The 21,593-nt window shown below is 37.9% G+C and overlaps 1 protein-coding gene across 1 annotated transcript in view; it reads right to left on the bottom strand.

Annotated features, from left to right (window-relative positions):
- Positions 1–21,593, bottom strand: part of LOC122815364 (dynein axonemal heavy chain 3-like) — a 4,921,723-nt gene that overhangs the window by 3,821,013 nt on the left and 1,079,117 nt on the right. The gene's annotated exons all lie outside the window — the stretch shown is intronic.

Below are 21,593 nucleotides of genomic sequence, written 5' to 3'. Positions count from 1 at the left end.
ATTGGAACAATGTTAATATACAACAATCTGCTTACCCCATCAACAATTCTGCTTAGAGTCAAAGGTAAACGTTCTCTCATGTCATCATTCAATTCTGGAATTTCTTCATGAGCTGTAATAATGAGGCAGCTTCCAATGTGCATAAAGAACAAACCCTTTCTTTGCCTGATGCATATCATACATAATCTTATAGAATGTTTTTCTGTTATGGCTAAGAACAACAAATTTTTGAATCTGAACTATTCTCCCTTAAGGCTTCTGTTTTTTTCTTTTTGTTTTTGTCCCATATTATTCGCATTTGCTTGTAGAATGTCAGATATCTGACACACATTTAAAAACCACAGCTGTATAAGTTCTTGGTCCCTCATATCAGTGAATTTTACATCTGCTTCTGTAAGTAAACATATTATACTGTTATGCAGACCTTTCTTTGTTAACACATCTAACCTTGTAGTCTGGTAGCTGTGTACAAAACTTAACACAAAGAAGCACATCAACAAAGGTACACAAAATGTTTAACTCCATTGTAAGCTTCTGAAAACAAAAGCGGTCTGTGTTATTTTTCAACATTGCATTTTTTCGTGAAACAATGTATGCTTTGATGCTTTAATTTTCTCCCCAGAAGGAAACTAAGATTGATGAATGTAGATTGAGAAGGCGGAAAGCACAGAGTTTGCAGTGGTAAAAAACAGTGGTAAAAAAAAAAACACACAACTTTTTTTGTCTAAATTTAAAATAGTGCAAGTGACTATCAGTATTACTGTACATTCTGATGCAGGAAGTGCAGCACCTTTCATTTGTAAAGTGCCTGACCCAGAATTAAACCAGGGCAGCATATGTAATTTCAAGTACGGCATCTAAAAATGACTTTACCATAGACTACAGCCAACATGTAATTATAGATGCAGATATTTCAGCCTCAATACTCATTTTGTTAATTTGTAGTAGTAATTACTACTACAAGGTCAATGCCCTAGTCTTAGCTTTGCTAATGCTCCGTGAAGATGCACATGTCAAATTTCTTTCATGTTTTGATGAACATGTGAAAAGAATAGTTGAATAAGATAACCTAGGAGGGCAATGTTGGCATTTGTATGTTAACATATATGGTTTCTAAGCACTGTTTTCTCCTGTAGTGTTAAACTGTGTAAACACAGGGTAACTGACTTAGAAAAGTAATGGTTTTGTACTAGTAATGAAACAGGATGTAGGTAGTTGCAGAGTTAAGTGTTTTGTTTAACATTTAGTTCTTGTCAGAAGCCCAGGCAAAGACAAAAAGTCTGTGGCTGTCCAGGTTTGCAGACAACTGTAAGTTGGGTGCTGTCATTGACTCCCCAAATGATGTTAACATACTGCAAGAGGGTCTCACAGCAACTAAAGGCTGGTGCCAAAGTCATGGCCTCAAGCTAAATGCAAAAAAAATGTATGATCATCCCATTTGACAAAAACATATCCCCTACTGATTACCATATCAACCGCAACCCTCTAAGCACACAACCTGTGGTGAGAGACCTGGACACTCAGGTTGATAACAACCTCACATTCAAACATCATATAGTGGCAGTGGTCTATTGCCTCTCTATACTCCTCCCTCATTAGACCAGTAATTGAGTATAATGCCCCATTTGGGATGTACCTCTCCAAACATCTGCACCAAATGGAAAAGACACTGAAATACCTCCCAAAGACAATCCATGGACTACAATACCTGTCCTATGCGACAGGCTCAAATTACTATCACTCTACTCAGTATCATACAGATTGCTCAGGTGTGATCTGTGTCACACCTACAAAGCAATCGTGGACCCTGCCCTACTAGAGATGCTCCATATAAGTAAGTCAAACTGCTCATGCACTACCCACTCAAAAGGCCTGAGTCTAATATTTGACATCAACACAACTGCTGTAGAGATAGGTATGTCTCCCAGAGTCTGCCCTGTCTCTGGAATAGACTTCCCATACACGTCAAACAGAGCATCTCGCTGACCCTCTTCAAGCGCAACCTTGATGAGTGGATGGGAAACCACAAATTTGTCCCAGGGGTACCACCTGTGTCCCTCATTGACAGGGGCAACAGATGCTAACTGTGGTATCTTTTATGGGATAAACTGTTGGCTAGGCTTGTAAGGGCCCCAGGACCATTAGCCTAGTAGCCTCCTATGATCCTATGATTCTATCTTCAGCATAGGTAAAACAATTCCACTTCCTGGAGCCTACAGATATGGCTGGTTAATGCTCAGAACATCATCATTGGAAGGTCACTATAACTTGTCATGGCAGATTCTGAGAAGAAGCTGGGGGAGGGGGTAATCCCCTGTAAAAAATGTTTGTGTTTTGCATTTTTGAGAGAGTCACTGTTTTGAGTAATTACCTTCCAGGGATTTAGAGTTTGGGTGTTCATTTAATTGTGTGTCAATTAAACAATATGTGATTATTCATACAAAACACAATGTGTCATCTATTGTGAAAGAGAAATAAATGAACATGCTGAAAATTCAGAAATCCTAACTGGCCACAGAAGAAAAAGGAAATAAATCAGTTTGGTAGATAGTCTGTTTATGTGGCATCCCTAAAGGTATAACACACTGACATCATGGTTGTATCTTGCCAGCAGATGGTTGAATTTTTCCCAACAAAAGACTAAGGGGAGTATGAGACTTTCTCATCTTATAGTCTTTGGAACTGGGATTTACTGGATATAAAATTTGATCAGCATGGTTGTGTGAAGAAGCCTGAAAATTATAACAAAGAACGAGAATCAAAGTGCTGGCACGGGATGCCCCTCCCTGCACAAACGTTTAGGCACGGGATGCCCCTCCCTGCACAAACGTTTAGGCACGGGATGCCCCTCCCTGCACAAACGTTTAGGCACGGGATGCCACTCCCTGCACAAATGTTTAGGCACGGGATGCCCCTCCCTGCACAAACGTTTAGGCACGGGATGCCCCTCCCTGCACAAACGTTTAGGCACGGGATGCCCCTCCCTGCACAAACGTTTAGGCACGGGATGCCCCTCCCTGCACAAACCACGGGATGCCCCTCCCTGCACAAACGTTTAGGCACGGGATGCCCCTCCCTGCACAAATGTTTAGGCATGGGATGCCCCTCCCTGCACAAACGTTTAGGCACGGGATGCCCCTCCCTGCACAAACATTTAGGCATGGGATGCCCCTACCTGCACAAACGTTTAGGCATGGGATGCCCCTACCTGCATAAACATTTAGGCACGGGATGCCCCTACCTGCACAAACGTTTAGGCACGGGATTCCCCTACCTGCATAAACGTTTAGGCACGGGATGCCCCTCCCTGCACAAACGTTTAGGCACGGGATGCCCCTCCCTGCACAAACGTTTAGGCACGGGATGCCCCTCCCTGCACAAACGTTTAGGCATGGGATGCCCCTCCCTGCACAAACGTTTAGGCACGGGATGCCCCTCCCTGCACAAACGTCTATGTGGGACAGTGAAAAATAAACACAAATTGCATCCAACACAACTGGACCATTATTATGATGAATATAAAGTATATTTAGAACAGTAAATTCTAGGTGGATGAAGGCCTTGTACCATGACCACACAGACTCTCCAATAGATTGTGTCCAGCCTGCAAGCTCTTTGAGATCAGATAAAAGCAGGCCTGACTTCCTGTAAGCTCTGGGGGTGTTTACTCTGTAGGAAGAGAAAAATAAATGACATCCTTGATTGTAAGCTGTAGGTGCAAGCCAAACCTCGGAAGTTTCTGTGGTAGTGAGGATAATATTCGAAAGACTTCATTAATGTGGTAATATCTCCCCCGTTAAAACTGTGTCGTATTGTGTCGTATTAACTGAATACATATTCCAACAAAGAACGCACAATTCTATTCAAATAAAAGACATTAATAGTATAAGTATCAGTTGTGATGGCTTGAATTCTAAAAGGCACTTCAATTCTGCCAGGCAAGACTGCATAGATGCAGGCTGATTGACCCCCACAAAAACAGAAGTTGTAGCCCCCAATTCTCCCACTATCAATATCATCAAATTTCTAAATCCCATTTCTATGCCTTTTGTCAAATACTTGTTCCACCTTTTAAAGTCAGACAACACTTTCCTTTCACAAGTGAAATAGGACTGAATAATTGCCGCATCTTTACCACTACCTTATAGGCCGTCTGTAGTCTAAGCTATATAAGAGCCCCTAACATTCTTAAGGCCCACAAATTAGTGAGTAAACACTCACCCCACACAAGAAACCATCCTCCGTACAGTACCCCCTTACATACACACACTAATCTGCTCTACAACTCTTACTACTCCACACTCTGCACTGAACCCCTTAGACACACACACACACACACACACACACACACACACACACACACACACACACACACACACACACACATACACACACACACACACACACACACACACACAAACACACAAAAAGTAATCTGCTCTACTACCCCTGCTACACCACACTACACACACACACACAAATACACACTAATCTGTTCTACAACCCCCTACTAAACCTTTCTCTTGTCTCCATTATTAATACACACATTCCTACTTTTATTTAAGGCTGTCATTCTCATCCAATGCACTCCACTTTAATCCTGTCTATCACTCCATTTTACACATTCAGTATTAATCATTTACAAAAAAAAATCAACATCCACATCAACATAAGAACACCTATGCTTTAACATCTGCCTTGAAACCCTAATTTATTTTTTCATGCACCACCATATTGAAACGATCTCTGGACCAAAAATCTCCATCTATGATAATGCAAATATCAATAATTACTCAAAATCCCCATCTATGAAAATACAGATATCAATAATTACTCAAAAATCCCCATCTACGATAATACAAATATCAATAATTACTCAAAAATCCCCATCTATGATAATACAAATATCAATAATTACTCAAAAATCCCCATCTATGATAATACAAATATCAATAATTACTCAAAAAATCCCCATCTATGATAATACAAATATCACTAATTACTCAGAAATCCCCCATCTATGATAATACAAATATCAATAATTACTCAAAAATCCCCATCTATGATAATACAAATATCAATAATTATTCTTCCCCTTTCCCAGTAAAAAACAGCATTTTAAATGCAGGAAGTCTCGCAAACAAATTAGAAGAACTTGCGGGTTTCCTCACAACCCACATCCCTGACTTTGCAGGAATTGCAAAATTCTGGGTTGAAACTGACCCTCTCTTCTTCAGCCACCACCTTCAAGGCTACAAATATAATTTTAATGCCCAGCCAGTGAAGGAGAAAAGAGAAGATATGTTACACCTAAGTAAAAATTATCTTTAATCTATACTACTATACCAATGCACATCTAAATCACTTACTTACCCTAAATGGCTACTTCGGAAATGTAACCTTCCCTATCAACACTCCCTAACTAGAGCCCTCAGCTACCTCATCTCTCCAAGTAACAACCACAAACTCAAGGATGTCTTAGACAAACTATTTGTCATAGTTAAGCCATCAGACAACACCATTATCCTTGGAGACTCCAACATTAGCCTATTAGGTAACCAAAACTTGAAACAATCTATTTTATTACTATCTTTGGACTCAACCAACTTGTATAAGAATCACCCAGACCAAATCTTCAGACAGTGAGTCACTCTTTAATTGACCTTATCGTAACTAACCTCCCCAACATTTTCTCCACAGTCTATACCCATTGTACCTGCCTTAGTGACCACTGCATCTTAACTTTCACTGTGGGGGTCCCTCTTAGAAGGTCTCAACTTATATCTATATTTTTTACCTCAAAACAAAATTAGAAACACTGCACAAAGACCTCTCAAATTCAAACTGGTCTTTAATATTTCCATTCCATACCCATCTCTTGCCATCTAAGCCTTAACTCAACTCCTGTTATATTTTTAGCAAAAAAAACAAAAAAACTTTCCAAAAGTAACCAAGTAACCAGGCTCTTTAATTTAACAGAACATGAATGGATTACAAAGGATATCTGAGTCCTCTACAAACTGAGAGATGTGGCATGGCAAACCTATAAGTTTCCAACCCTTTATTTTATTTATTTTTATTTCACATTTGTTAACCAGGATAGTCTAGACTGGACAGCGGGTGTCCATTTTTAGTGGAGTCCTGGGGAGAATCCAGCACAATAAAAAAGAGAGAATACAATTTCCAATAACATGACAGAAGAAGTTGTAGATTAACTTAACATAGTATAACAAGTTACAGCACTATTTACAATAGGTCAGAGAATAGGTATAAATTTGCAGGTGGATAAACAGGTGACTAATTGTAGAAATATTTGCAAGTATTTACAGTATTCACAGTGAGCATTAAGATGAGTTCAGAGGAGTATAGTACAGTCTGACCAGTGACCCTGACAGAGGATGCACTTGAGTTATAAAAAAGGCTTCCCTGTAGTAGTATGTTGTTTAATGGTGGCTTGATGACAGACAGAGGTTGACTGTACTAAGGAATCTTGCCAAACAAACAACTAGGAGATACAGATGCATATTTCTTCAATCCTGTCAGAAAAACATGTGACTTTATTTATATTTACTGTAAGCAGCACTTTTATTTATTCTGCTCTATACCTTACACTGTCTCTTTGTATGAACACCTCTCTAAGAATATCCTCTTTGTAAATGCTTATTCTCACTGACACATCGTCATTTACTGGTCAAGCATAATATTACTGTCTCTGGATTCTATTATATCAGTTTATATAATTACTAGAAATTTCAATGTTTAATGCTATTGGTAAAATTCTATTTGTACTCCCCCAGGATGAACTTGAAAATAGTGTATGACATCAGTGTTCTACCCTGGTTAACACAGTGAAAAGTATGTAACTAACTAACTAACTACCTACCTAACTAAATGCGCACACACACACACACACACACACACACACACACACACACACACACACACACACACACACACATAAATATTATGCAGTATTTACATTTACTTACCTGGTTGTTTCAGCCCTTCTTCAGCAGAGGCCTAGGGAGAAAAGCTCTCCAGTAAGTTCAATAATACAGCATGCAATATGCACGAACAATAAAGACATAAGTAAGGCCTGACAACATACGACTTACATAATAGAGTAAATATGATACATGGTAGATTACACATGGGCAGGAACTGTGAACTAATACTAATACATAACATAGCTGAGTTAGGCATAGTCAGAATAGAACAAAGGTGCGATGGTTAACATTACATATTTGACTCACTTAACAATAACTATGAAGGAATGATATAGTTATGGCAGATTATGGTAGTACTGAGGGAGAAAAGTACATTATAGTAGTTGGGCAGTAGAGTAAGAGAAGGGCAAAATATAATAGATTTAGAGTAGACAGTTATTGAGAAAGTAGATGAATTAAGCCAGGACCAAATATCCATTAGATGCAGTTTTAGATTCTGGTTAAAGGATTTAATTGTCGTGTCTAGTCTTAAAGGGAATGGTTAGAGACGTAACATGAGAAAATTGAGTTGCCTGCTGAATTGTATTTGGTATATACTCAAGAAGAATAGTGGCCAGCCTTGGGCATATTTCAAGGCTGTGGATAAGAGTACATACGATGTTCATTTGGTAGTTAGGCAACTGGTTAGGGAGTTCTATCCAGAGGAGTCATTTTAAAGATGAGCAATGATGTGACTTATATGTCAGGTGAACTGCAAATTTAGTTACTTTGTTACAGTACTTCTCAAGTAAGTTTGATTGGTTAACTTGAAGACTGATATAAATGGGGGCTGTGTAGAAAAGGGTTGGGCATAGGAATACTGTGAATATGCTTATTTTTGCATCTTCAGTTAAATAAGGACTAATCCTGTTGAGAATTAAGCCTTATATATCTTATATTTATCTATCTATCTGTAGACAAAGACATAGATAATGATCATTTAACAAACTTACAATGTGCTTTCACAGAATGTGTACATTTTAATCAAATTCTATATACATATTTATTTGTACATATATATATATATATATATATATATATATATATATATATATATATATATATATATAAAATGTCTTCACTGAAACTCATTTAATTGAAAACCCATTTCACTGAAAATCAGTTGCCTGAGCACAATTCAATGAAAGTTCACTTCACTGAAAATTCATTTGACTGAAACTCATTTCGTTGAAATGTATATACCCTGTTCCCTACTATAGTGCGATCCTGGAGTTAGTATATATAGTAAGGGGGGGTGTGGGGTGCACAGCCCCCCACCTATTTTAAACATTGGAAATCACAGACACGGAAACTTACAAGTTGAATGAATAACTCTTTCTGGAAGATAATATATATCCAAACTATGTGGGGGGTATGCCCCTCACATACCCCCAATGTGGTGGGCTGTGCCCACCACACCACCCCTTACATATATACTAACTCCAGGATCACACTATGGTGGGGCACAGAGCATATGCCTTTCAACAAAATGAGTGTCAGTCAAATGAGTTTTCAGTGAAGTGAGCTTTCAGTGAATTGTGCTCAGGCAACTGATTTTCAGTGAAACGAGTTTTCAGTGAAATGAGTTTCAGTGAAGTGTGTTTTCAGTGAAATGAAGTAGACCCATATATATATATATATATATATATATATATATATATATATATATATATATAAACACTGCACAAGTCCCTGAGATAAGTCTGGCAGTCATTTTCAGTAGCATTAAAGCAGTAATATAATGCTGATGCAGTAGTTTGTTTCCCTGGCAGCTCTTGATGTTTCTTTATCCCATACTGCACCTGAGATTCTCAAATAAATCTCACTTTTGATCATTTCCCTATTGTATGTTTAGTAACTGCCCCACACACATGTTCAGTCCTCCTGTGTTGCAATACACATATTTGTTTTCAGGAGGAATAGACACTGCACTTGTTACCACTTGCATCCCTCAACAATGGAACAGAAGTAAAGCAGAAGCAGTGCTATACCACGAACAATTGGAATGGCAAACTACAAATGTAATACTCTACACAGAGCTACACTTATGTTTCTTGGTTACTTTTTTACTGGATATACAAATGAGGCTCTACAGTCTTATGATAAATACAGTTAGGCGTCAAAAAATTTACAAAAATAGTGTGATAGTCTCTCCTGAATGTTCTTATTTCATTACTACCTATGTCTACTGCAACACATAAACTTGCAATTTATTTTGCAAGCTTTCTTTAAATTACTATTTAAAAGTCAAGTTTCACATTCAGGCCACTGTTATTCAAATGGTAATAAGTACATAAGGAAACTACATTAAAAGACTTTCATACAAAACATAGAGGCTAACAGTGAGCACACTTTGAACAATAAAAGATTTACAATCCATCCTTCTACCTTGGTGCCCTTATTATCTATACATATATAGCCGGCCTTAGGCGTAGGCCAACTAGGCAGCCACCTAGGGAATTGCTCTAGCAGGGGCACTTTTCCAGCAGCTATTTGTTTATTTTTTTCTAGTAGAGAAATGGTTTCTTTAAAATCTGTTGAATGAATATAGAAAAAACTGAAGAGTAAGATAAACTGAGAAAAAGGAAGAAAAAAAGGTAATCCAAATGGTGTAGGCAGACCAGGATGGGGCACTGGGTAGTGTCGGGGGGGGTGCCAAAGGCTGGCCCTGTATGCATGACTGTGTGTGTGTGTGTGTGTGTGTGTGTGTGTGTGTGTGTGTGTGTGTGTGTGTGTATGTATGTATGTGCATGTGTGTGTGTGTGTGTGTGTGTGTGTGTGTGTGTATGTGCGTGGGCACACACGCATGTGCATGCATACAGACAAAGGTGTAGCTAGGTATACTCTTTGTACTCTGCTTACATTTATTTCAGAGCATCACATCAACATAGATTTTTTTCAGGTCATATCATGTCTACAATTATCTAACTGAATGCATTTAACAACAGGTGTAATATTGCTAATCTAAAAACAATATCTTTAATAGTTTTAGGGGGAACATCTGAAAATGTTACTTACATTTGTTAAGTGTTTGGGGGGGGGCAACATTTTGAGAAATGTGTCAATTTTTAAGTGATATGTGTTCAAGGAGAGTAGCAGAAACAGCTTAAAAGTCTAAAATGGAATTTGCTTGCTACACCCCTGCATAAAGACACACACACACACACACACACACACACACACACACACACACACACGCACACACACACACACACACACGTCACACGCACACACATATATGTTTATATGGCTTCCATGTATTCTTTCTCTTTATTTCATGATTTGTATCATGAAAAAAAGTATGACAAATCCAAGTAATATGATCTTCGTCTTGCTCTATTCATTATATCACAAGAAAGAATCCACAATGGCTTCTCTGTCTTCTGGTGAAAACAGGGCTTGAATCTTTCTTGATCATCAGGAAAAACATGCTTATACTTGTGCCTTCCTTTCTTGGGAAGTGAGGTCATTAACTTCACGTGGCTTTCAGGTAGACTTCTTTGTATCACATGGGGATTCGGGCCTCTTACAGTAAAGGCTGAGTTACAATATCAGAAAGAATGCTAATAAAATGACATTATTCCTACAAAATAATGCAAGTAAATGTGGCAGATTCATTCATTCATTCTGAAAGCAAATGTTTACTTCCTAGCGCTCATAACAGCAACTTTATTTTTCTTCCCATAAAATTTGTCATGTTACAAAAAATTCTAATTTCAAGTGTTATAAAGTGTATCACATAAAACAATTTCAGCATTCTTAAAAATAAAATAAAAAATAAAAATACATGACAGCTGAGAAGGAATGGATTTAAAAAAAAACGAGGAGGAAAGGAGAAGTGAAGTTATCTTTGCGACTTTTTTAACTCCTGGTTTAGTGATATACCTGACAATGGCACCACTTTGTTCTCATTAGATTTACTGTGCAGTGATGCAGTGCCTTCACAGCTTCGTGCCTTCATAAAAAACATAATTCTCTCCACAGGGTGTCTAAATTACTGCTCAAAATGATCTTTTAATGCTTTGCATAAGACAGATGTTAATTTTAGCTTAGCAAGCCAGCCCAAGATTGCTGTATTAATGTCTAAAATAAGCAAGAATGAATGAATGCTTTTCGGTTTTAAAATTTTACACTAAATGCTCCACTTCAAGGCACAAGCCATTAAGGTGAATATGAGAAGGAAAAGCCTTTTGATTGGTATATACTATAGCCTAGGCATGCACAACATAATAGATTTTAAATGCATTAGTGTCCTTAACATAGAGCAGTCACTACTTCAGCTCTGATTTTCCAATAAATGGCTGTTCTAAGGGCTCGTCATGAACATTCGTGTGACATGCAATAAATAACAAGGAGAGATATGACATGATGAACACGCACACCCACACACACACACACACACACACACACACACACACACACACACACACACACACACACACACACACACACATGCATCTTCTTAATGGCTTTTTTCTCCCACCTGTTTTGGAGTCTCTGCACTTGTACAGTGAAGGTCACGTTTCCTACTTTCCTTTTAAGTGTTCTCAGCTATCTTATTTTCCAGATGAAAGTACTCGGTCTTTATGCAGATGAAACCAAAGCCAGAACCAATCACTTTTTTGAAATGTTGCCATTATTATTGTTATTATATGTGTTACAGTAATTACTTTTTCTGTTCTGTACTACATGCATTATATAGCACTAACTGCTTTTTAAATTCAGTACTATATATTTCCACTGAACTCATGTATACTCTTTGTACACACATTGTAGCTATACATGTTTGGATCCTGCTGTGCGTACAGTACATCATAGCTGAAAAGGTAACTTGACAGCCCACTTATCCAATTAAATAAAAAAATAAATAAAAAACAGTGTCTTCTACCTATTTACCTCACTGTGTTAATCTACATCAACTTTTTGTGTAAGAGAATAAAGAGTAATGAGAGATTCTGCCATGAACAGATTGTGTGTGTGTGTGTGTGTGTGTGTGTGTGTGTGTGTGTGTGTGTGTGTGTGTTTTAGTATAATAGTAGAGGATGGTATGCTCACTTACTAATAATACTGCTGAATGTCTAAGCACATAATCCTCCCATCAACGCCAAAGGTAATGATTCTCAACATGCTTGTAATAGTGATTGACAGCCTAACAAAACCCACCCAACATAACACATACCGTCATAAGAATTACAAAAAAAATACAAGTGCATATCAGCGAATATAAATGTAGTATATAGCGTTACCTTGGCTTAGGCTATACCAGTTGCCCAAAACTGACTAATGGCTCTTTACACAAAGAGCACTACAACTTCCAGCACTCCTTTCTCTCTCCAATTACGGTCTTTAAAACTTCTTCAACCACAAGACATTGGATGCAGTTTGGGACCAGGGAAAGTCTGCACGCCTGGCAAAATAACATCAGTGACCACCTTTAAAGAGATAAAATGGGTTTACTGTACATCAGTACCCTGATTGGAGAACGAGTGTTCTCCAGCAGGGCATTAATGTATAAGTAACATCTGGTGAAAAACGAGTCCGCCGTGGAGCTCAGACTGAGGAAAAATGGAATGGCCGCCATTATTTTATGCTTGCTAAACAGCACATTTGCTGTTTAGTGAGTGCAAAATAAAAGTAAAAAAAGTGTGTGTATGCGTTTGTGTGTAAAAGTGTATGCATGTATGTGAGATACAGATCGGTTAAGCTGCTATTTTACACTGGCTAAGCAGTGCGTCTGGTGATTAGCTAGTGTAAAATAAAAATTTTGTGTGTTTGAGAGAAAGAGAGTGTGTATGCGTGTATGAAAGTAATAGAGAGAGAGGTGATTGTGTGTATGAGTGTTTATGTTTCTGTCTGCTTCTGTGAGTGACTGTGTGTGTGAGAGACCAAGAGAGTATGAGCGATCTTGTGTGAGTGCATGTTTGAAATCAGAGAAGACTGTGCGTGTGTGTGTGTGTGTGTGTGTGTGTGTGTGTGTGTGTGTGTGTGTGTGTGTGTGTGTGTGTGCGCGTATGAAAGCTGTGTATGAGAGAGAGAATGGGCTGTCTGTAAAATTGTTGCGTTTTACTTGTTTCCTTTTTTAAGTACTACTTTTATATATTTTACTTTTGATGTAAAATGCTTCCTCAAACATCATTAACGTACTACAGAAAGTTTGAAACATTAGATGGAGGAACTATTTTACATCAAAAATATATAAAAAAATAATATAGTACTTAAAAAAATAAGTAAGTAAAACAACAATTTGACAGCGAATCCATTCTCTAAGCCCAATAATGCCCGCCATGGTGTCTACTAATGTGTAATTAATATCCTTCCAGGGGTGGAGAGGCTCTCCATAACACCCCTGGGTGGGCATTAATTACACACTAACACACACCCTGTTGGGCATTATTGCTTACTTAATGCACAGGCGTTATGTGGCAGGATTCCAGAATTCCAGTTATGGCTCACAACATTACACCATTACACCACATCTACCTGTGGTATAAGAGACATAGTTAAAACCACACAAACAACAGTCATGAATAAGTCCCAGGCTATTTTGCGAATAGAAAACCATGTACTTGTAACAAGGCTGGAGTTCATGACACATTAAGGTACAAAGTGCATGATCCTGTCCAACCAAGAAGAGAAGTGTTGTTAAAACTGAAGTTTATGAGACTGAATAAAAGAAGCTCTGAATTTAGGCTGTATTGACCCAAGTGCCCTTCTCTGAATATGAAGAAGAGAGAAAGGGAAATACTTATTGTTTTATCTAGAAACCAAGCCTTTGTCTTTTCTGCTGGTACTGCCAATAATGGAGATGTAAAAATTAAGCAGGTGGTCCCCAAATGAGGCTGAAAGTGGGATCCCTGCAGGCAACCCTAATTTTAAAAAATGTCTGAGTGGATGTTCAAAAAACAATTGTCTGCTTTAGCAGGGGGTACTTGCTATTTCTTGAGAAATAGTTCCACTTGTCAAATTATGTGAGAAGAGAAATAGAACAGCATCGTTCATATCACACTGTGCACTCGCATGCATGTGCACACACTTGAGCACACACACACACACACACACACACACACACACACACACACACACACACACACACGCACACACGCACACACGCACACACACACGCACACACACACACACACACACACACACACACACACACACACACACACACACACACACACACACACACACACACACACACACACACACACACACACACACACACACACACACACACACATACAAGCAGCCACACACGTTCATATATGCATTCAGTTCTACTTATCTGGAGCAGTAACCTGTACAGGATGAAGTCCTCCTGCTTCCCCTGTGCAGAACCCCCCCCACCCACACACACACACACACACTGAAGTGCATAGGTTTTCTTTACTACCTAGTGATGCACATTTAAACATTTTCCTTCCTGATTTTCTCAATAATTTCTATAGTATAGAGCATAAAATGTTCACACTATACAAGTATGGCAAAGTAGCAGACAACTTATGAGTCACCATTAGTATACATCCTGCCTCTGGTTGCCACCCAGTAGATCAGAACTGTGCTTACAGGCAACAGGGGACTCTTCATTAAAAAAAAGTAGCCTGCCTGCACTACACTTCTTCTCCATTTGCAGCATTACAGTTCATACTCCTACCATGTCTCATTCATTCTACTCATGTTGCTACATCAAAAAGAGTTATTAAAAATGATAACTGTCATTTCTTTTTTAACAGGGATGGAACTTGTAGTGGTATACTGTAATACTGCAGGTGCCACTTATAATACCATATTACATAACCATAGGTGGCAATTACAGTACCGTATTGCATGTCTATCAGTGTCAATGTAAGTGGTGCATTACATAACCATAGGCTGCACTTAACAGTACCATATTACCTATCCATAGATGGCACTTTCAGTTGTACTATAACACAACCATAGGTGGCACTTACAGTACCATAATGCATGGCTATAGGCTGCACGTTTAGTAGTATATCACATGACTGCAGGTGACTCTTAAAATACCACACTGCATAACTCTAGGTGGCTGTGGCCTTTTCATTAGTGCATAACTCTAGGTGGCTGTGGCCTTTTCATTAGGCTAGTTCACTCAAAGGCAAACAATTTAAACTCAGAAAAAAATGAAATCATGAACTGAAGGACCACTAATCCAGAGTTATAAATATATCATAATGTATACAACAAGATAGGACCACAGGATTCATGTATTTGTCAATCACTTGTGCCAGCTAAGGCATTAACATCTATTTCTACTTTTCTGAAAGTATAATAGGATTGTGGCAAGCACATTTGAGATAAAGTGACTGAAAAGGCCACGAGACATCCCTGACCAACCTGATACAGACTGGAACTATTTACTGGCATGTTTAAATTTATAAGGATATTTTTATGGAGTACTTTCTGTGTTCTTATAGTTTTCTAGTTTGCAGAAAGCTGAAAAAGACACCGACACATTAGCAGTACAGTGGTTTCCAGCCCACAAAGGAGTGCTTGTAGATACTAAGTATGCATATATCATATGAAACAAGGGGGCGGTTAAGATTCTTAGTGGTGCCAAAGTTCACAAGTTGCTTGCAAATCTCTCAACATCTGGGGATAGAGCTCTTACAAATGTTTAGTAGAAGCATATCCAATTTTTTTTAACCTGTCTTCATAAGTGCAGGCTCACATAATGCTACATATCAGAGTAGCATCCTTATAAATACGCCATCTAATTCAGTAGCTATTGGCTCAGAGAAGACACTCTGGGCATTGCATGCAGAGACGGTAAGGGATCTCTAAAAATGGGGGATGTTTGTTTCTCACCATAGGTATCCAAGATCTTCTCCTTATAGGACAGTCAGGAATTACAATGTTGCATCCAGTCTTGTATTCATGGGCTGGACAGGTTTTCGTAGTCTAGAACACTCACATGTACATGCAGTGAAGGTGATGCCACCTGGCATTGTATAGGCACCATTTTGTGGAATACCTATGCTACGCCAACATACAGTGTTACTATGGGGTACAGACATACATTGCTTCATGATGACATGTGCCATTTAGGTGTCCTTTTCTTAGCACCTGCATTTTTTTTATGGTATTACTTCTCACCTGAATTTTATCAACTCAGGAATCATTGAAAAGAGTGAATCCTGGACATGCCATATCATGGACAGTTTCAGTGCATTTGGGAGAAGCACTTTATAGGCAGCATGCACCTGATGACCACAGAATGGCAACACTTTGCAGCTGACTAGCTGCTGTTATAAATTTTAACCACGTCAATTAGGGAAATCATGATAGATTTCAGTAGATAATCAGTTTTATATTTTCTGAGAAAAGCAAGAAGAAAGGATGCAAAGAATTGTAGAGTTTTTGTTGTTGTGTTGCTGTGGCCACAGCGGAACTCCTTTCTGCTAATGATTAGCAGTAGATTTTTACGTGCCGAGTTGCCAGCCCTGACGCACAACCTTCAACGAAGGTACGCCCATTCATGCATGTAATGTAATCAAATGTGTTATGCCAGGTCTGGTCATAAAAAAACAATAAAGTTTCATTAAATCTGTATTTGAATGTTGAATGCTTTTCAATACATTACAGGGCATCTTCCCGATGAACTAATACACAACAATTACTGATCTGTGAGATGAAAAGTGCTGTTGAACAAAGTGTAAAACTATATATATGTTTATAGTAATTAAATTACGGGTATATACTGCCATAAACTGCAACAGACAGTGAAATACATGCATGAAAACTGAATGTAGAACCAGCTTGCTAAAAATAGATATTTTCAAACTTTTATCATCATAGTAATATGTATTTTTCATTGTAATATTACTTTTTTCCCTTTTCCTGCTTTTGCTGGTCGACCATCTTTGCTGATGAGTCTTCACAATGTATTTAATGGCTTCCATCCCTACATGAGACATTATCGCTATCACATAGGAATAAAAAGCCATAAAACACCGGAGTGAATTTATCTTGATTAGATGTGATTCTGCTTTTCTTCACATGGTTTCACATTCATTTCAAAACTAACCAATAATTTCATGCTACATTAGTTAACATTTTAAACTACATTTTAGTGACAAGAAAAACAGTGTCATTCTGGCAGCATAAATTAACAATATTTTCCTCTTCTTCAAGTTCCTGGCCATATAATGCAGAAAAATCACATCAATTTATTCTTTGAACACTAAAATGCAGCAACTTTTTCCCCTTTTTCTAGATTGAAGAAGTGGAACCTAAACTGTATTTCACAATTACTAAATTTAAATGAGGCATACAGTCTGCAATATACATTCATTTTCTAAAGCATTTGAAAGTCATCATAATAATATGAAGCAAATATATGAGATAGAGAAATATCTTTCACAGCAGGCCTTTTCTCTTCTCTGCCTGCGACCAGTGACCCTCCACCCTCACTGGCTTATTCATTTCCTCAGGGGGAAACAATGGTTATTCATGCACACAACAGAGGTTTTTTTACTACACCCTAACTCCTAATTGCATACTGCCAAGGTAGGGGCTGCAACACAGTCTCAGTGAAAAATGCATGCTTCCCTGCATGTACTGAATTCTAGCTACAGTGCCATGAGCTTTATGGCAAGCCAAACTACATGGCTCTGATGGTACGCTACCATAATTTTATAACCAGCCTCTGCAAGATGTTGAAAAGCAACATACCTGGGTATGCTTTTGCCTCCAGGACAAGTGAGGTGCCAGCTATTCCCACCCACCATCTGCGAGTTTTCCAGGCCTGTTCCAATAATCAATTTTGGGTCATCTGGGTCACACTCAGGGCTCTATCCTTCTGTAGTACAAAATAATCAGACTCGAATACACTTCCTCCCAAGAAGTGACATATGAGCATAATGATTTTTAATGTCTCTTTGTTTCTGCCTATCCATGTTTAGGAATGATCCCAAAGTACCACAAAATCAGCTGGACTATACAGTAATGAACACACAAAGGACTGTTTTTTCTGAATGGCTGGTGCACTTAAAGTTTATATAAAACCTAAAAACTCTAGGAGAGCCAGAGTGTGAAAAAAAAAACTGCACCAGAAAATCAGACAGGAGGGTATAAGACATAACAGGGTAATCATCCCAGATCTGTTTACCAGTATGTGTATGTTATTGCATTGCCATGGATATGGAAGTGGGCAGAAAATATAGGATATAAAATCCCACAGATGATGTCCTTACCATTTTCCTCAAAAAATAAAGAGCTCTTCCCACTGACAACATATGCTACAGCACTCAAATATATAAAATGAGCTGTTGCCGTGGTGGTAGGAGTATAGAGTATCTAATGGCTCAGGCTCAAAAAGGTGCAAAGGGCTTCCTGTTTGGTGCCTTAATCAGTCTGTGACATTTAATGGAAATGAAGATGCAAATGACTGCTTTTTTGTATAGTAATGAGCATGCAGAATGTGGTACAAATGTACACAAAATCTAACGTGCATACTTGGAGTATGTAACTTTGGAGCTCTGTGCAAATGAGTGTGCAACACACACATGAATAATACATCGAGAACTTAACGTAGTTTCCAGAGAGTTCTCTTGTTCCTTTCTTCTGAAAGTAGCCATTTAGTCTTTGTCATCTTTCTCAACTTTTTGGAGGACTATGTGTTTGTATACACTATATACAGTCTTTCATGAGATGTCCAGGATGAATAGCTAAGCAGATATAATGTACACCAGTAGTAACATTCAAATGGGTGACACCTTGTTTAACTGACACAGGCAAAGCTGACAGATTTGACTCCTCCATCCCACTGTGAGGACATACATGCACATGTGTGTGTGTGTGTGTGTGTGTGTGTGTGTGTGTGTGTGTGTGTGTGTGTGTGCGCACGTGTGTGTGTGTGTGTGTGTGTGTGTGTGTGTGTGTGTGTGTGTGTGTCTGTCTGTCTGAACATGCCATCGCAATGAAGTTATAATAATAATAATAATAACTGCATAGGGTTGCATTGCTGGTGCAGTCCCCAGATGGAATTGGAATAAAGGGGGAAGTCCATGAAAATATATATATTTTTTTATTTATAGTGGTTGATTTTTCAGCTAACTAAGGTGTCACTCTGTCAGGCAGTAGGTGATTCATAGGTAAGCATACAACAGGACTCAGCTTACTTCTCAACTTTCTCACATGGTCAAAATGAGGGATGAATTATTGATTTAAATTTAGAAAAATATGCTGGTGAATCATGAATATCATCAAAGCCTATGAATTTTTTTTTAACTAGTAACATAATTCAGAACTTTACATATTAGCATTGTTTCAAACCTTGTGGACAAACAGTGGTACAGCAGAAAGAAGGGGTCCCACAATAAAGTCAGTACATATTCTAAGTAACACTGGTTTATAGCCCCATAAAATGCAGCAAGTGAATTGATTAGAACTAGTTTGTCTACTTCAGCAAAAGAACAATCTTGGGAAGATCCAGGCAGGTTAGGCTTGAAACCATCTTCCATTTCAAACTGGACACTAATATTAAAAAGCATGAAACTACCTCCTCATTTTGTTTGTAAATATTTATTTTATAGCTTATTCTTATGGGCTTAAGGGTATGCCCATGTTTTAGTTTAAAATTCTTACCTGTCAGGTGTCATTCATTACTGTAAATTATTCAGCGAATATTGTGACAGTCTTCTACAAAGATCAAGAATGTAGAACTTAAGGAGTAAAAAAAAAAAAAAAAAACTTCTACCATTTCTAGTATTCTTAGTTGATCACCATATACCCCAGGTGTGTTTTAAGATACGTCAGGTACTACACATCTGCTCAGGGTAGAATGCGATGGCCTTACTCACAAAGCATACGATGACAGATATATTTATGGAATCCACTGCTTACCTTTTATGCTCACCAGTCACTGAAGTGACTCTGCCTGCAAAGTGAATGTCTTATCTAGTCAGGCATGATAAATACAGAGGCCAACTCCTGCACCACAGCCATTAACACCTACTGTATTGTTTAGGGTTTCATCTCACTTAATTTCTGTACCCTAGGGATACATGATAGCTGAAACATCATTTAGTACCCACATACTCTTCCTGACCTCTTAGCCAATGCAAATGTGTCATGCGTATACATTTTTACTTAGTATGTTGAATAGACAACTACTTTTTATGGCAATGTTTTTTCTTTGACAACATCAGTTGCATAATTAAGATATGTATATACAGTTAGACTTGGCCAGCCATTACAGTGATATTCACAGACAATTAATGGCTCCAGTTTAACTTATACATTTATAATTAGACACACACCAGTACTTTAAATGACACATTGTGACAGCAGCAAACTTAATACACTTGGACATAGAGCTAAAGTATGGAAGAGGACATTTAGATGTAGACAATTTCAAATTATAGCAATTTTGTTTTATAATTTTTAGAAATTTTCAGTGCTACTGCTATGTTATATGTGCTGCATGTACACATGTACAAAGGATAAATTAAAGATTATAGAAAGAGTCTTTTATTAGCTAAAACATTAGGCTTGAAATATGTAGCAGTCAGAAATACAACAGTTGGGGGGGTGCTTGTTAGTCAGATGTGAACTTTCCATTCAGAGACATCAGAACACTATATATATATATTTAGGCCATCAACCTGTTCTAATATGTATATTTGTTATTTGCCTATTTTTATGAATTTCACGTATTTCAATTAGCCTTGATATTAACTTATTATTTATTTATTTTACATTTGTTGACTGGGATTCTCCAACTGAGCTGGAGAGCCCTTTTTCAGCGGAGGCCCGGGGAGAAACGCTCCAACATATTATATGATTTTCATTATAAATTAGCATTAAACAGCAATGTCACAGGATTATTACAACACATTAAGTAGCAATACAATGTTATACAGTGTCAATAATCAGGAGCATGGCAAAACTCTTCCAAGATGTATAAAAGAAATATGTCATTAAGATGAGTATAGTTTTTGGGGTAAGTGGTTAAAAAAAACAGTTTTATCATGATGTAGTGGCATGAAGGCAAGACAATTACAATAGAATGTAGAACTTATTCATTTATATTATTATATCAAATGTTAAAACACATTGAGAGGTTTTAGTGTTTTCTAGGTCATATGTTACATTATCTTTTTAACAGTCTAATTATTGGTTAATGCATTTGTTATTTTCATTGGTTAGGGCATGGAGGGTGGGATATTTAAGAGAGCTGGATGTGTTTAGTGTTGTGATTCTGATGAAGTACTTATACAAAAGCACTTAATCTCTGTCATTGTGGACAAATAAATTCTTTGGATATTTACTCCAGTGTTACTGTATTTTGCTTCTGGACTCATTCTGTTCCTGTCTGGTTTGTGCCTTCAATGTGCTTCTGTGTTTGATACATCAGAAAACTTACTTAGTAACACTTTGTACAAATGACTGCTAGCTACCTGCAATTTAATGATTTATTTAAATCACCATAGAGGCATATTCCTAAATTGCTTCTTTTAGGAATAATTTCATACAGTTTGCATGGCTAAACACTTTTACAGAGTTTTGTTACGTCTCACACAGTGTGAAGTTCTGGTCTATTCCCCTGACAAACAGATAAATGGTGAGGTATGATTTCTTTTCTTC

Source organism: Protopterus annectens, chromosome 11.part0 (genome assembly GCF_019279795.1).
Source record: "Protopterus annectens isolate FY-2018-M chromosome 11.part0, PAN1.0, whole genome shotgun sequence".
Classification (NCBI taxonomy): Eukaryota; Metazoa; Chordata; order Ceratodontiformes; family Protopteridae; genus Protopterus; species Protopterus annectens.
The sequence above is the reverse complement of the archived record's forward strand: the minus strand, read 5'-3'. Positions and strand labels throughout refer to the sequence as shown.